At 46.6% G+C, this 15,925-nt stretch overlaps 1 protein-coding gene and 1 long non-coding RNA gene across 2 annotated transcripts in view; one reads left to right on the top strand and one right to left on the bottom strand.

Moving 5' to 3' along the window:
• The window catches only part of HIVEP3 (HIVEP zinc finger 3), a 413,559-nt gene that overhangs the window by 222,879 nt on the left and 174,755 nt on the right, over positions 1 to 15,925 (top strand). The window lies entirely within an intron of this gene.
• LOC120389128 lies at positions 8,326 to 10,751 on the bottom strand. The gene is made up of 2 exons (XR_005590776.1): positions 10,606 to 10,751; positions 8,326 to 9,645 (listed from the first exon to the last, which is right to left on the bottom strand). It is a non-coding gene; the product is annotated as an uncharacterized LOC120389128 (long non-coding RNA).

Below are 15,925 nucleotides of genomic sequence, written 5' to 3'. Positions count from 1 at the left end.
TAGCATTGGGGCCCAACTAAATATACTAGTGCACCTACCTGGAAAATTCAGCCCTCTTGTTCCAACTCACTAGAAAGCACCTCTCTGGCTATTGGATATGAACAGTTTCGAGAACCAGAGCCAGGCAAGCTAGAAAGCAGAAAAGCACCATATTGAAGCAAGAAACATACACGGGCTTGGACTCAAGCTAGGGTTGCTAATTCTCTATGATTGTCCTAGAGTCTCCAGGAATTAAAGATGAATCTTTAATTAAAGATTATGTCACGTGATGGAACCTCCGGGCAGACGTCCAACCAAAAATGGCAACCCTAACTCAAGCCTATAAAACTGGAGCTATCTGTAGACCCAACTGAGAATTCAACCCCTGGTGTTCTCACAGAACATCGGATTCAGAATAATGTGGTCCTATCAGCAACGTGTTCCCATCTGGTGAACTTAAACAGCACTCAGAGCATTACAGCACCCACTTTGCTTTCGCTCAGTCAAGCAGTTCTGCCTGTACAATGCTGAGTTCCTTCCAGTGGCCACGGACATCCTGGATCAGGTTACTTCTCCTGGCCTACATCATTGCTGCTGGTTGCTGAGTGTTTGGCATGGCCCAGCAGCAAGGTGAACACAGGGCAAAGCTAGTTTTGCAGCTTGATTCTAGCACTGGTGTAAATCCAGAGTGAATGGTTTGACACTGGTTAAAGAGTGACACTGGGGTAAGGTTAGGCCCTTTGTTTCCTTTTAAGTTCTGTTTGGTTCAGAGGGTTATTTTTTTCTATTACTTTCCCTGCCCTTTTGGAATGTTACAGGTGTTGTGGCCTTTCTGGGTGGAATGTCCACACATCACAGTTGATTATTACATACAGTGGTTAGTATGCTCCCCCGAGGCATGTGAGACAATTTGGTTACATACCAAAGTGTGTGGAGTGTGGCGATTTGGGGGACTTACTAAAGGCAAAGTCCTAGGACTCCCTGCTGCTGCTCTGAGAACACCTGCTTGTGAGGCAGCACCTCCCACCTATGCCTCCAAGCATGGGCTCGAAATCAGGACTTCTGGACATTTTAACAGGACTTTCAATGGGGACGACATTTGATAGTGACTTCACTGACATAAATGATTGTTGTGATTTGAAATGTATTGATAAGGTCAACATTAGAGAGACCCAGGCTTTAGCCCTCACTGCTGGATTTTTGAACAATGTATAATTCTACTATACAATTATAATTCTGTCACTTTAATTCTATTTCAAAGGATGCCAACATTCTTTACAAACTATATACATACAGTCCCACTGAACAGCAAATGACTGGGGTTGGAGGATGATTATATCAGGCATTGAGGAAATGTGGGCCAAGGACACAGGGTCAAACCCCTGGTATACTTCAGAATGGACCTTGAGATCTGTATGATCATATATTTATAATCCAACGGACTTTCTCCAGTTGATTATCCTTTAACAATTCTAAGGTAGGTCAAATTTTGAACTGTGACTCCTTAGTTTCAGTTATTAATATTCTGCAGAATTTTTCAGAGCCCTAGAGCAAAATGCCACAGTTTTCTGCAGATTCTATTGTAAATTAATCCCCTGAATGCAGAACAATCCAACAGATCATGGCAAAATGCACATTTCATAAAAACGTTAAATTTCCAACCATATTATGATGGCATTGGAGCTGTTCTGTAATAATTTATGGATTCTGTATGTTGACCTAGTTATTGGGACATTTATTGTGTTAATATGTTGGTTTAGTTTAACAAGGGAGTTGTAAGAAAAAAAAGCAGGAATGGTAGGAAAATGGCTCAACATAATCACCTCCCCTCTCCCCGACAGTAAACACTTGAGGGTTGTTAAGAGACAACAGCCGAACTAATATCTTTAAAGATTCCAACTCCTAATTCCAGCCAACGTACAGTTCTGGTTTTGACGAGCAGGGCAAAGGCCCAGGAACCAGCAGATTAAAAGGACTGTCCCTCAAGAGGGGAATAGCTGTTCAGGTAGTTCTTTGGGAGAGATGCAGGGGCTTGCTACACTCTCTGAAGAAGCTAGGCCTGTCTCGAAATGCATCACAGCATAGTAGGGCTTTAGGCAAAACAGACATGGATGTAGACTGTTGTTTTAAAATCCTTTATCTCTAAATGCTTTGGTCCAATGGTTAAAATAGACAGCGCTTTGGTTGTAAGAATGCTGGCTGGTTACTATATACATCTGTCATAGAATCACAGAAGATTAGGGTTGGAAGAGACCTCAGGAGGTCATCTAGTCAAATCCCCTGCTCAAAGCAGGATCAACACCACCTAAATCACCCCAGCCAGGGCTTTGTCAAGCCGGGCCGTAAAAACCTCTAAGGATGGAGATTCCACCACCGCCCTAGGGAACCCATTCCAGTGCTTCACCACCCGCCTAGTGAAATAGTGTTTCCTAATATCCAATCTAAACCTCCCCCACTGCAACTTGAGACCATTGCTCCTTGTTCTGTCATCTGCCATCACTGAGAACAGCCAAGCTCCATCCTCTTTGGAACCCCCCTTTAGGTAGTTGAAGGCTGCTATCAAATCCCCTCTCTTCTCTTGTGCAGACTCAATAACCCCAGTTCCCTCAGCCTCTCCTTGTAAGTCATGTGCTCCAGCCCCCTAATCATTTTTGTTGCCCTCCGCAGGACTCTCTCCAATTTGTCCACATCCCTTCTCTAGTGGGGGGACCAAAACTGGACACAGTACTCCAGGTGCAGCCTCGCCAATGCCGAATAGAGGGGAATAATTGCTTCCCTTGATCTGCTGGCAATTCTCCTACTAATACAGCCCAATATGCTGTTGGCTTTCTTGGCAACAAGGATACACTGCTGACACATATCCAGCTTCTCGTCCACTGTAATCCCCTGGTCCTTTTCTGCAGAACTGCTGCTTAGCCAGTCGATCCCCAGCCTATAGCAGTGCATGGGATTCTTCAATCTTAAGTTCAGGACTCTACACTGGTCCTTGTTGAACCTCACCAGATATCTTTTGGCCCAATCCTCCAATTTGTCTAGGTCACTCTGGACCCTGTCCCTATCCTCCAGCGTTATCTACCTCTCCCCCCAGCTTAGTGTCATCTGCAAACTTGCTGAGGGTGCAATTCATCCCATCATCCAGATCATTAATAAAGATGTTGAACAAAACTGGCCCCAGGATCGACCACTGGGGCACTACACTTGATACCGTCTGCCAACTAGACATCGAGCCGTTGATCACTGCCTGTTGAGCCCGATGATCTAGCCAGCTTTCTATCCACCTCATAGTCCATTCATCCAATCCATTCGTCTTTAACTTGCTGGCAAGAATACTGAGGGAGACTGTATCAAATGCTTTGCTAAAGTCAAGATATATCACATCCACCGCTTTCCCCATATCTGCAGAGCCAGTTATCTCATCACAGAAGGTAATCAAGTTGGTCAGGCATGACTTGCCCTTGGTGAATCCATGTTGACTGTTTCTGATCACCTTCCTCTCCTCCAAGTGTTTCAAAATGGATTCCTTGAGAACCTGGTCCATGATTATGCCAGGACTGAAGTGAGGCTGACCCGTCTGTAGTTCCCCGGGTTCTCTTTCTTCCGTTTTTTAATATGGGCACTGTGACATTGCAGTCTATATGATTTTATAAAAAATTGATAATGAGTGAATATAATGTAACTGAGATATGCTTCATGTAAAAGGTCTCTTGTAAGGTATCATTACAAAGCTTATTATCTACTGAGTGTGATCATCCTATTTGTATAAATGTACCACTCTAAACTAGAAATATGAAATATAACTCTGAGGGCCTATTGTAATTGTGCAAAGTGTGGGCCGTTAATTGGAATCTTGATGACTCCCATTAACCAGGACAATTGTCTGCAGATGGGTGTGTTTTACCTGTAAGTCTTCCTGTATACGTGTGTGCTGGCAAGTGCGCAATGAAGCCCTGCAGTGACATGTGATCATGTCACCTGCACTGGAATCCATCTTTAACCTGGTGTCTTTCCATTGAGAAGAAGGGGGTGGGAACCCAGAGAGGGACAAAGGATTCCCGCCTTATGCAAAAGATGTATAAAGGGGTGGAACAGAACAAAGCGGGAGAGGAGCCATCATGAGGAATCCTCTAGCTACCACCTGAGCTGGAACAAGAGCTGTACCAGGGGAAAGAATTGTGCCCAGGCCTGGAAGGTGTCCAGTCTGAGGGAAAAACTTACTGAAACATCTCTGAGGGTGAGATTATCTGTATTGAGTTTGATTAGACATAGATTTGCGCATTTCATTTTATTTTGCTTGGTGACTTTGTTGTTTGTTACTACTTTGTCTGTTACTACTTGAAACCACTTAAATCCTATTTTCTATATTTAATAAAATCACTTTTTACTTATTAATTGACCCAGAGTATGTAATAATACCTGGGGGAGCAAACAGCTGTGCATATCTCTCTATCAGTGTTATAGAGGGCAAACAGTTTATGAGTTTACCCTGCATAAGCTTTGTACAGGGTAAAATAGATTTATTTGGGTTTAGACCCCATTGGGAGTTGGGCATCTGAATGTTAAAGACAGGAACACTTCTGTGCGCTGCTTTCAGGTAAATCTGCAGCTTTGGGGCAAGTAATTCAGACCCTGGGTCTTTGTTGGAGCAGATGGGAGCGTCTGGCTCAGCAAGTCGGGGTGCTGGAGTCCTGAGCTGGCAGGGAAAACAGGAGCAGAGGTAGTCTTGGCACATCGGTTGGCAGCTCCCAGGGGGGTTTCTGTGATCCAACCCATCACAGGCACTATATTAGCCTTTTTCCAATTATCCGGGACCTCCCCCAATCGCCACGAATTTTCAAAGATAATGGCCAATGGCTCTGCAGTCACATAAGCCAACTCCCTCAGCACCCTTGGATGCATTAGATCTGGACCCCTGGACATGTGAATGTCCAGCTTTTCTAAATAGTCCTTAACCTGTTCTTTCACCACTGAAGCCTGCTCACCTCCTCCCCATGCTGTCTAGCCGTGTACAGCAGTCTGGGAGCTGACCTTGTCTGTGAAGACAGAGGCAAAAAAGCATTGAGTACTTCAGCTTTTTCCACATCATCTGTCACTGTGTTGCTTCCCCCATTCAGTAAGGGCCCCACACTTCCCCTGACCACCACCTTGTTGCTAACATACCTGTAGAAACCCTTCTTGTTACCCTTCACATCCCTTGCTAGCTGCAATTCCAATCGTGCCTTGTCCTTCCCGATTACACCCCTGCATGCTCGAGCAATATTTTTATACTCCTCCCTAGTCATCTGATCACAGATTCCTGTAGGGAAGAACCTCAGGTGCTGAACCATGTTGGGCAAGCTGGGTAAGCATGGTCGCTACCCAGAGCCCAGTCTAAGAGTGAGACAATCACACAATTCCACCCCAGGATCCACAAGACCTAACACCTGAAGGGGTGCACTCAGAGAGACCAGCTGTGGGGACAGAGGTTCAGCTAGCTCTGTGACTGTGACCCACATGACTGCTGGCAAAAAGCATCTGAATCGGCAGTCATATCAACTTGGATTTTGTACCTATCAGTAAAAGCAGCAAAGAATCCTAGTTAGTCTGGATCTGTAAAAGCAGCAAAGAATCTGCTTTTACAGATCCAGACTATCACGGCTACCCCTCTGATACTTGATACCTATCAGTAGTTCTTGTCATAGTAAAATGCAGCTAGTTCTGGATGCTAGTACTTTTCACCACAGTATGGTACTTGTCCCCACTGGTTATTCCACTAAAAAAACATGGTTTGCTATAATTTCTACTCTCAACATGTTGTCTGACAAATGTCAATTCAGAAGAAAAATCATTTTAATTATTTTCAAGACAAAAGGTTTCAGCTTTAACATTGAGCAGATGCTATGTCTAAAATTAGCATAATGATTCCTCATGCCTGTTACTTAGCAGGACTAAAGCATCTTTAATGTAAATGCTGGAATAGTAATGATACTTTGCAGGGACTATTCTCTTTTCCATCTGAGAGTCTCCTGAATGCTTTCAAAATAGTAATTCAGTATCACAATACCCCTGGGAGATTGGTAACATTATGATCCCCATTTTACAGATGAAGAGACTGAGGTACTGAGAGAAGCAAGCCAATATTAGAACTGAGAATAAAACCCAGGAGTGCTAGGGTAAAATTTTCAAAAGCAACTCAGTGATTTAAATCAATGGAAGTTAGGTGTCCAAATACCTTTGAAAATCTGGCCCTTAGTCCCCTAGAACCAGATTTATAAAGGTATTTAGGCACCTAAAGATGTAAATAGACAGTGGGATTTTCAAAAGCACCTCAGTGCCTAACTCCCGTTGATTTTATTGATTATTTTGTAAGATCCCACTAGGTGCCTCTCTGTGTCTCTTGGCTCCTAAATTCCATTAACACTCTGGGCCCCAAGTTGCTTCCATGTTTTTGAAAATGTTACTCCTGATTCTTAGGCCCCTCCTTCAACCACTGAAGTCCCAAACTTTCCAAATACAACCCAGAAGCGCTGACTCCCAGTCCCTTGTTCTAGTGCAGAAACTATAATGTACTAACCCCATGAGAGGATCATATAGCACTTTACACAGTCGTACTAAATATTCATGAGGCAGGTAGATATTAATAGACCCATCTTGCAGGTGGGAAGACTGGGCTACAGAGAGGTGAAGTGATATGCCCAAAGTTGTATATTGAGTCATTAGAAGAGCCGGGAAGAAAACCCAGGAGTCCTGGTTCACAGTTTCCAGCTCTAATTCAAGAACAACAGGGTTCCCAAATCTTTTCATAGGTTAAGCCAAACCTTAGTGCAGTGTTTTGTAATGGACACCTCCTGTCCCATTTACAATTATATAGCATACCTGGGCAACTACAGCAATTGCTAATGTGGAAAAATAACATCAGGAAAATATTTAATGTAATTTTAGCTTCTGTTAATGTAATTTAGCTGCTGGAAACAAGGAGGACAGTTAGAGGAGCATGTGGCCAACCAGAACTGTGCAGACCACCAGAGTAGGCTTTGTGGACCACTGTTTTGGAAAGCTCTGTGCTAGGTTAAACTTCAGGGAACTAGGAAAAACAGTGAAAGGGTCAGAACAAGAGAGGTACAGGGCGATTTCCTTCATTCTATGAACAGCTTTAAAGAGGACTTCAAGACTGTAGGCAACTTGTGCACATCCTGGGCCAGGATAAGGTCAGCAGGAATGAGAGGGGGTATGAGGAGATATTCCCTGGCAACTTTGTCAAAATGCTTCGGGGAGAGAACAGTCTAGCCTTCAAATGTGAAGTCAAGTGTGGTTATTTTAACCAGAATGGAATTGTGGACAGTGTTCCTGTTGGGAGGGCAGTCTCCCACTGCCGGGATGTTAACAAAGGGCTCCCATAAAGCCGTTCACCTTTAGCCTTTGTTAAACCCCATGTATCCTTGAGTTTTGCAGACAGGAGGAGGAGAGTCCCTGGGGAATTTTCCTTTTATTTTCCCATTTAAACAAAAACACTTTCTCCCAACCAGGGAAAGAAGCAAACCTGCTGGGCAACCACATTTGTATTAATTGCACTTCAATGGTCATACTATTCAGCTGAAAAATATACTGACTTTATGAGCAATGTGGCACAGAATCCAATTGACTGCAGCTTGGAGTGATGTGTGTGTTTTGTGAGAGAGGATCTATGTATGGTATCTTCTCCTGGGAAATGTGATGAAAGAAGCTGATGCTTGGTGTTATAGGATGCATTGCAAAGGCAAACAATTCACCCTTCAGTCCCCATCTTTTATGAGCCCTGGGGTTAAGTGCTCTCAGGTGGGGATGGTTTATCAGTACTATCCAGAGAGGGCAGGACTCACATCACAGGCAACAAGATTATCTCCTCACCTCCCATCAAATTGGGAGGTGGAAATTTACCAAGTGGCTCCTGAGAGACCCTTTCAGCTGCCCTATATGAGAGGAAGGAAAAGAGACTCACGTGCTTCAGAGGGAATCTGTCTATTTACTTAGCTAATCTAATCAATTCATTTCTACCCGACTCATCACCATGGTATCTGAGAACCTTACGAAATGATAGGGATACAACTGATTTTTCCTCCCACTGCCTCAGCCAGTGATAGACCAAACTGACTGTTAAATCTGTGTGTTAGGTATCCTCGTGTTTCTCAAAGTGTTTGCGTGAGAGCTGCACCACATTCATTCTGTGAATATGCAAATACTAAAGTGTATTTAGAGTTAGAAAAGGAACTGCTCCTTGTATCTGCCCTGTGCGTCTTCGAGTCATGTCTGCCACCATCAGTAACACAAAGATGTTTGTTTGCCTGCTGGCTCTGCGGGGTTGATTCTGCTACAAGGAAGCAGTATGGACTCTGTTCTGTCTCATGCAGAACACCACAACGCTCAGCTCAGCTCCAGATACAGCCTCATGTCTTTATTTATTTAACTGGCAAGAAGCTGGATGTTCAGGTGCTAAGTGGGGTTTTCAGTTCCGGCCATGGGGAAAGCTAATGTTTTGATGGAATTATTTTAATCTGGACAAGTCAGTGTAAGGGGAAATATTCACCAAGTCACATTTTACACTATAACCGCCCTTCCGGTTTTGCTGTTTTAGAATCTTTCTGGTTGGTGTGGCATGACTGCACTGAAGGCTTTACCACTCATCCATCTTTGGAGAGAGACAGGTCAAATTCACACCTTGGTATCAGTAAATGGGTGCAACTCTCTTTAACTGCACCCCCTTACATCAAGTGTGAATTTAGTGGAGGGAGTTTGTGGGTGTGTAAAATTAAATATAAGACCCCCCCGCCCCTTCACAGTCTAACCCTCCTTTTTGCCATGAATGAGAGGAGCTGAGTTGGAGCCCTAAGGAATTAGTCCGTGCGCACACACACAAAGCGGCTCTATGTCTACTGTACACTTAGCGGCTGTTTTGTCATTTCTGATATTGAAGCATTTTGGGGTTGAAATGAAGTTGTGCTGTGTCAGACTGGGGACAGGGCAGCATGGGGTTTTGGTGGTAGATTTCCAGTGATAAAAGTAGCTCTTCAGGAAAATTAATGTACTGAACAGAAATACAATCCCATTGATGTCCACCCAGAAAAGCATATCCTACTGTTTGCCTGTCAGAGTCATTATTTCCCTTATAGGGACCTCACACAGCTTTAAGGCTGCCCTGATATTGGAAAGCCTGCAGAGGGAAGGGCATGAAGGCTTGGCAATGATTTTTAAAATAGCCAGTACAGATCAATCTTGTTCAGGAACCAGTATACTTTTGCCGGTAGAGCATCTTTTTTCCCTGTATCTCTTTGTGCTATAGGGAAATATTGTACATAAAAAAATCGTATCCCTAACCCAACATTACTATGCCGGCAAAAGTTTGAAGTGTAGACCTGGCCTTAGATGCAAAGCTATTCTTGTGGTTTGTAAAAACCCTGACTTCCCACAGCTGCCTGCATTCAAAGCTCAACATTTTGTTGCTTTGTCCTCTGAGATGGTCTCAGGACTTGAATCCATACATTCTATCCATCATCTTGGAAACCCCATAGTATATGGGAGCCACTAAAAACACCCATTGAAATCCATTGCCATCACCACATGGAACAGGAACAAGCCCATGCCGGTCTCTTTTGGCAGATCTTTTGTCTTATTGCAGCCATGTCCTCTCTTTACAATGGAACATTTTGTCTGCACCTGCGAAGATAAAGGTAATCCTTTCAGTTCAGCTATGGGCACCAGTGGCAGTGACTTAACCCCCCCTCCCACAAAGCACTTTATAAGTATAATGCCAAATCCCCCCTGAATGAGTGCCCCTCTTAAAAATCTATTAGTTATTATACAGTGGACCTCTTAACATGCATGTATTATACATCCACCCAATGTGCCTCTTAATCTATAACAGCAACAGACTCTAAAACCCTGTATAGGAATCCAGGGCTCTTCTGTTCAATCGCTGAAGGTGCTAAAAATTGGTGTTAAGAGTGAGGGTATTTACTGCTGAGTCATGCTGGTTTTGGCAGTCCAGTTAGCTCCATCTAGACGATAAAGGGTCTGAGTGCCTCTTTGGGGTGTAGAGAATTAGGACAGAGCAGTCCCAAAAGGAAACCCTAGGAACTCCTAGTCTTGGGGGGACACTTAGAATGAGGTTTATGTCATGGCAATATTTCTGTATTTCCAGTAAGGCCAAACCCCAGGAATAAGGATGAGTTTTGACACTTTCCCAGGCCCTGTTCGCTGTACTGAGGACGGCATAGGCACACTGCCCCTTCACACAGTTTAGCTTGTAAGGTCAGTGTAGCAGATCGCTGACTCACTGCCATGGCACCTCCTGCTGGTCAGTCCAGGAATTAGCTCTTTTCCAGCCCCAGAGCATCTCCTGCCAGCCCGTGTCTTGTCTGCCACAGGCCCTGTGTCCATCCAGTGCCCTTTACCTTGGGGTTCTGCCCCCAGCACTACCCCCACACTCTGGGTCTCCCCTCCCAGGGGAACCTGCAACCCTCCATATCCACCTTGCCTCAGTGGCTACTGCCAGTCATCATCCAGCCCCCATTCTCTGGAGCAGACTGGGGTCTGTAATGGCCATTCATCACTAGCAAGGGGGTAGGACCAGCTGCTTCTGTTTATCCCCCAGCTACACCTCTGCAGCCCCCGTACCTCTTTAGGCCTTAGACAAAGCCTCAGCCTGGGGAGTTGCCAGGCTGGAACTCCCCACCACTGGTCTGCCTCAGGTACCCTGTTCTCCCAGGAAGATAGACCCTTCTCACTCTTAGGCTGGAGTGAGACTGACCTCTACCAGCTGGCCCTGCAGCTCTTTTATAGGGCCCAGCTTGGCCCTGATTGGCTGCCTCCCAGCCTCTTCTTATTGGCTCTCAGCCCCAGCCCTCTGCAAGGACTGGCTTTTAACCCTTTCAGGGCCAGAGCGGAGTGACTGCCCCGCTACAGTCAGGCACACAGGTATCCCACAGCTTTTTGTCTATGGGCTGAGTTCAGCGTCCTCAAGAGTTAATGCAGCAATTCTGTAGAAAAGCTGTTTTGGTGTCATCGCTTGTGAAAGCTTCATCATGTAAAATCTGAGTGAAAATGAAGTTGGAAGCCTGGCTCCTTTCCCACAGCTGTGGCTGATGTGTGATCAGGGCATGCTAGAGATAGTCTCATACTTGTAGGTAGTTGCTCTGCTGTCATAAGGGACACAGTGCTCTCATTGAATGGCAGGGCCAAGCAACACAGAGAGGCTTGCAGGCTGCAGTGAATGTAGTGTAGGAACTAGAAGTGTAACCAAATGTTAACGGCTTCAGACTTATCTGCTCCCAGCAGGACTCTCCCCTCCCTGGTTCACCCTACACACAGTGGAGGCCAGGCTGGAAGCATGGCATCGCCTCGTGGTACTTCCCAATGGCTCAAGAGCGCTGCACGAGCTGGCACCGGATCTGTTTAAGGGAGAGCACTGGCTAAACAGCAGAGAGCAAGTGATTCAGTGTGTGCAGATTGGGGACTTTCCTGGCTTGACTTAGTGATGGGTCAGTGGAAGCTCTGGTGCGAGTCCCCTTATGACACTGCCATACAATGAACGTTACTGTGTGTGTCCCGTGCTAGGCAGGGGAGGTGCAACGTGGCTGTCTGATGCTGCTGTGAGCCCTGGAAGGTGCCTGTTCTGTTTTTCAGCTGGAGAGTGTCCTGTGGTGGGAAGCCTGATGTAAATGATCCCTGTGGCCTTTCCCTCCCCCTCTCCAAGGAGGGGTGTGCAGGGCTCTCCTGTTCACACTCCATGAGAAGAGGCTGTGTGCCCTATTCCCAGGGGAGTAAACAGCCTAACCCAGATTGAGAGGAGTGGCATTTTCACATCTTCCAAGCTTTGCCTCTAAGGCCAAGTCTACACTAAGAAAAACATGTTAACACGGGTCAGCTTAGCAACGTCCAGATCCCAGTGTACGCCAGGCAAGCCGTGGTTTTAACCTGTTAACTGCTCGGGCTAAATCCTGGAGCCAGCTCACACCTGTTCAAACTGCCCCTTGCGTGTCCAGCCCAGGCTGTTTGGCACATCTCAGTTAACACGTGTTAAAATCACCCCTTTTCCTGGGGGCCACCAGCCTTGTCCCTGGCTAGATCCCCACCCCCGCTTCGGTTCCCTGGGCAGGGCCCCTTCCCCACGCCTTGCCCCCGGCCCCGGGCTGCAGCTGCTGGAGCTGGAAACGCGGCTGAGAATCCCTCCTGCCCCGGCCCGGCTGCTCCCTGCATCGGCCCCCGAGCTCCAGCCTCCCCGGCGGGAGCGGGGCAGTGTCGGCCCAGCGCAGCTCGCAGGGGGCGGCCGGGCGCTGTGCGACCCACCCCTCGCCGGAGCCGGGGACCCGCGCAGCGCCGCGCCGCGCCGCGAGTGCGCCCTGGGGCCGGGCCGAGCCCCCGCCGAGCGGGGAAACAAACCCGAGCGCGAGTGGGAGGGCGCGTGTCACGGGGCGGGGGCTGGGCAGCGCGGGAGGAGGATGTGGGGATGGAGAGATGAGGCAGGCTGAGGAGGATGGCGAGGGGCAGACGCCAGAGATGGGGCTGGGGGAGTGGGTGGGCGCACACACACTCTCTCTCTCTCTGATTGTTTTCTGCCTCCCCTTTGCTCGTTTCTCCCAGCGCCTCTGCCTGCACAGGGCTCGGGTCTCAGCAGAGCTGCTGGTGCCTGCAGGGCATCTCCAGGGGCTGCTTTCTGCTCTCAGCTTGTGTCCTCCTGGTAAGTGCATTTGGCTGACGGAAGGCAGCGCCAGAGCCTGCAGCAGCCACTCAGCTCTGCTGCTGTCCATGCTGCACGGGGAGGTGACAGCTGGCTCAGGAGGAGCTCAGCTGCCCTAGCACTGAGCCACAGGGCCGGTCCCATCAGCTGGTAGCCAGTACACCAAGGTGGGTTGGCTTCAGGCTGATCTACCCATCCCTTATCAGGGTGTCTGCCCCTGAGAGAGACTCTTCTGCAGATAGCACTGGCCCCATAGCCCATTAGTTTCTTATTGAGATTGGAATTTGGCAAGTGATTCTTGCTGGGACAGACAGTCCTTGTTCTGTCTTATTCGGCTTAGATTGTGATACAGCACCTGTCAGCCTGGTATCTGAGCACCTTACAGTCCAGAGGCAGGGCAGGCTCCTTAACAGAGACTTGCAGTGAGATGCAGTCTGAGCTTTACCCACTGCTGCAGATTGGTTTTGAGAACGATTGTGACAACAGTCTCACTTAGCCACTTTCAGATGGCACTAGCCTGCCAGCAAGTGAGCATTTGTGATGGAGGGGCTCTGTGTGTGTGTGTGTGTGTGAGAGAGAGAGAGAGAGATTTTTATGTCAGTGTCTGTGGTCAAGAGTTGATGGATTTTTGCAAATTTTTAAAGGAGGAAATGTTTGCTAGAAGTATAAGGAGTTTGGCCCAGGAGATGGTTGTGTCAGTAATGCGCTGTGAACAAGTTGTGCAATGCATGAGAGCCAGCCAAGGGCTGAAGGATTCCCTTGTCTGTATCGAAAGCTACAGCAGCTGCTTGACAACAGGAAACAATGTGTAGTGAATGGAAAAAAGTGGGTGGTGCTCACTGAACAACTTCCCTTTACATCACTGCCCAAATAAGGAGCTTTAAAGTAACCTTTTCTATTACAGCCCATCAGAACATCCCCCTGGAGACTCAGGGTTCCTGTCTCTTACAAGGCACAGTCATGAGAGAGAGAAAGCTGCAGTGCAGGGGGCATAGGAGCCGTGTCGATGCAGGTAATGAAATCCTGATTGCTTCATATTAGGCAATGAATGTTCAGGGAGGGTTTTTTTCCCTCTTATCAGCTGTGGTCAGGTCAGAGGGGGGGAGGGAGGTGCAGCAGATTGGGCAGAAGTGAAGTAAGGGCCGTTGTAACACTCAGGCATGTCTCCCCGATGAGGTCACTGTAAATGAGTAACCAGGAGTTACTGGATGTAGGACTCCTGTATCCTGTAAACATGAACGGCTTGTTTCTCTTGATCCTTCGCCAGGCAGCCCAAGCGCCAGTGCTGGCAAATAAATAAATTGCAGTTTGAATGTTAATTGAAGTGCATGTATAACTGATGTTCTCAGGGAGTCCTGTCCGGGACTGTCACTGGTGGTACCGGGTAGCACTGGCAGTTTGGGAGCCATCAGTCTGGAATGGCTGGGTTTTTTGGAGGGGGAGGGGTTATTAGTAGAAGAAAGCAAGTGGCAAATAATAGGGATGCTGTCATGCAACATCTGATTACAATATGCAACTACTTTAGCAAAGTTCTGCAGTGAGGCTTTGTATCAGAGCGACTGTCCAAATCCCGAGAGAGAAATATCTGCAAGACGAGTGCAATAAGGGAGAGTGGCAACATTTGCTAGAATAGTGGAATAAAGGGCCTTTAGAAGGCTAAACATGTTGGGCATTTTATTCTTGTCAATATTTCATTGGAGATTAACACCTCCACATCAGCATAAAATGAGGCAGTTTTAAAAAAATGTATTAAGTTTGTGTAAATGAGCTCTAATGATTTAAGCTCCCCAATCCTTCTCAATGGAAATTAATAGCACCTGTGATGCAGCCAAAGGTGTGTTCTGAAATGCAGACATGCACTGAACTGCTGCATGCAAATGTGTGGATATTTATTCTAGGTACGGTGTTGATGGGAAGGACTGGGTTTTTTTTTTTTTTTTCATTTTCTGAGCCTTTGAGAATTGGAACTAATTGTGCAGCTACCACAAAAGTGTCTCTGGCCCAGTTAAACTCTGGCAAGTGAACATCGTTGGGGCAATTGACATGACTTGCAGCTTCAGCAATAGAATCTGAACTCTGCTCTACTGCTGATAGGTAGCTCATGGCTTCTGAGCGCTTACTTCATCTGTTTGAACATTACCATTGTCAGCAGGCTGGGACACTTTTAGGCTTTATCATCTGGAAAGCAGGCGTCTGGACTCCCCAGCATCCCCTCCTTTATGGCTCTTGGCCCTTTTGTCCTGACTTTATTAGTATGTTTCAGGGATCCCCTAGAGCCTGTGGCAGAAGAGACCTACTAATGTTCCTTAGCAGTTGTCATTGTTTGCTGGGTTTACACAATCTCTGTGCTGTAGAAATTTTACATTCCGTTTCCCATAGAATAATTTACACAGCGTGGTCAGAATCCAGCTTTCTGATAGGAGTAAAACTGTAGCCTGCCTGAAATGAATCGAGGAGTGGAGGGTGATGATGGGGCATCTCAAAAGCCAAAAAACCTACTATAATGGCACTAACTGGCCCCCTTGTTGACAGCCTCAGCAGAGGGGCGCTGAGGGAATCCCACTCAGCCTTAGAAGGAAACCTTCTAGTGGAGGATTGAGGTGGGGTGGAACAAGGGAAACATATGCTCTCATTTTCTGGGTTGCTCCTGTTCTGTGGACAGAGGGCATTCAGTCTGGCTCCTTTCCCCAGCACAACATGCATTTCAATTATTATTTAGAAAAGGAAAAAAGGAAAATAAAACAATTTAGTAGAGAAACTCTAATTGCATCAAAATGAAAAATCCTAATTGAATTATTAACTAATTAAAGTGCTGGGGAAGCTGGAAACCCCCTAAAGTTGACCTTGTGGCAGTTTACATGCATGCAGTCTGGGACACTCTGCTCTCACTTGCAGTGATGATTCCCCAGAGTTCCCCCTGTGGAGAATGTTTGGACTCTGTTGACTTCACATTCATCTCCTTGCAGGACTGTTGAAGTGTTAGAGAAGTAGATTGAGCAATTTGCACTGTTAATAGATTATTTTAAATCTTCATCTACAATAGGGATCTCTCTGATTTCTGTGTCAGACATAGATTATTTAAGAAATGGGTATGTGCCCCAGCAGCATATTGTCAGGTGCTGCTGCAGCTGATATACTCTTGGAACTTTAATAAGGAGCTCCAACAAATTTCCCTTCCCCTCTGCCCTGATTAGCCTATGCCCCAAGTGCAAGTGTGGCAGAGGAAATGGAGAGAGGGACTGCAGACTCTGCTTGTTT

The sequence above is a fragment of the Mauremys reevesii genome, linkage group 23 (genome assembly GCF_016161935.1).
Source record: "Mauremys reevesii isolate NIE-2019 linkage group 23, ASM1616193v1, whole genome shotgun sequence".
Taxonomy (NCBI): Eukaryota; Metazoa; Chordata; order Testudines; family Geoemydidae; genus Mauremys; species Mauremys reevesii.
This window is presented reverse-complemented; position numbering and strand designations above follow the sequence as displayed.